The sequence below is a fragment of the Cololabis saira genome, chromosome 20 (assembly GCF_033807715.1).
Source record: "Cololabis saira isolate AMF1-May2022 chromosome 20, fColSai1.1, whole genome shotgun sequence".
NCBI classification, from domain to species: Eukaryota; Metazoa; Chordata; class Actinopteri; order Beloniformes; family Belonidae; genus Cololabis; species Cololabis saira.
In genome coordinates, this window is record NC_084606.1 from 3,447,219 (window position 1) to 3,447,718 (window position 500).

Genomic DNA, 500 nt, shown 5'->3' on the forward strand with positions numbered 1-500 from the left:
GAGGTGAGATACCTAATGTCAGCCAAAGAGACACTACATTAATTAGATAGAGAGTGAGAAAAACTTGTGTTTATGTTCTGTTATTTTGCTGTAAGGAAATGAACATGGACAGCAGAGTGGAGGAGGACAGGCTGGGAGAGAGGTGACAGGAGGAGGCACTCTACATGAATTGGATCCTGCAAAGTTAAAAAACAAACAACTGACAGATGAAGAGAAGTACTACTTACTACTAAAGAATAAGTGGTTCAAACAAAACCATACATACCCACAAACACAGTCAGGTCAAAGGAAATTACGCTATTGTGTGACATGGGAGGCGAAATATCCTTGGCTAAGATATTCAGTTTCTGAAGATTCTGCCTACTGTGCTATCTGCATGTCATTCAGCAGAAAAAACAACAAACGCCACGTTCATAAACACAGGATTTAGAGACTGGAAAAATGCTGTTGGGGAGAAGCGTGGAATTATCTCAAACCACAGCTGTAGTCCAGGGCACCTA